Source organism: Homarus americanus, unplaced genomic scaffold (genome assembly GCF_018991925.1).
Source record: "Homarus americanus isolate GMGI-L3 unplaced genomic scaffold, GMGI_Hamer_2.0 scaffold14043, whole genome shotgun sequence".
NCBI classification, from domain to species: domain Eukaryota; kingdom Metazoa; phylum Arthropoda; class Malacostraca; order Decapoda; family Nephropidae; genus Homarus; species Homarus americanus.
The window spans coordinates 18442-19124 of NW_024752526.1; positions in this window are offsets into that span (position 1 = coordinate 18442).

The following is a 683-nucleotide window of genomic DNA, read 5'->3' on the forward strand; positions in this document are numbered from 1 at the left end:
ATTACTGTTGTATTACTGTTATTTCTGATATTTCTGTTGTGTTACTGTTGTGTTACTGTTATTACTGTTGTGTTACTGTTATTACTGTTGTGTTACTGTTATTACTGTTGTGTTACTGTTATTACTGATATTTCTGTTGTGTTACTGTTATTACTGATAATTCTGTTGTTACTGTTATTACTGTTGTGTTACTGTTATTTCTGTTGTGTACTGTTATCACTGTTGTTACTATTTTTATTTATTGTTGCTATTTATTACTGTTATTATTTGCTACTTTATTACTGCTGTGTTACTGTTATTGCTGTTTGTGTTACTGTTACTACTGTTGTGTTACTGTATTACTGCTGTGTTACTATTGTATTGTGTTACTGTTACTACTGTTGTGTTATTACTACTGTTAAATTTACTATTATTACTGCTGTGTTACTATTATTGCTGTTGTGTTACTGTACTACTGTTGTGTTATTGTACTGTTGCGTTACTGTTACTACTGTTGTGTTACTGTTATTACTGTTGTGTTACTGTTATTGCTCATTTATTACTGTTGTGTTACTGTTATTACTGTTGTGTTACTGCTATTACTGTTGTGTTACTGTTATTGCTGTTGTGTTACTGTTGCTACTGTTGTGTTACTGTTATTACTGTTGTGTTACTGTTATTACCGTTGTGTTACTGTTATTACT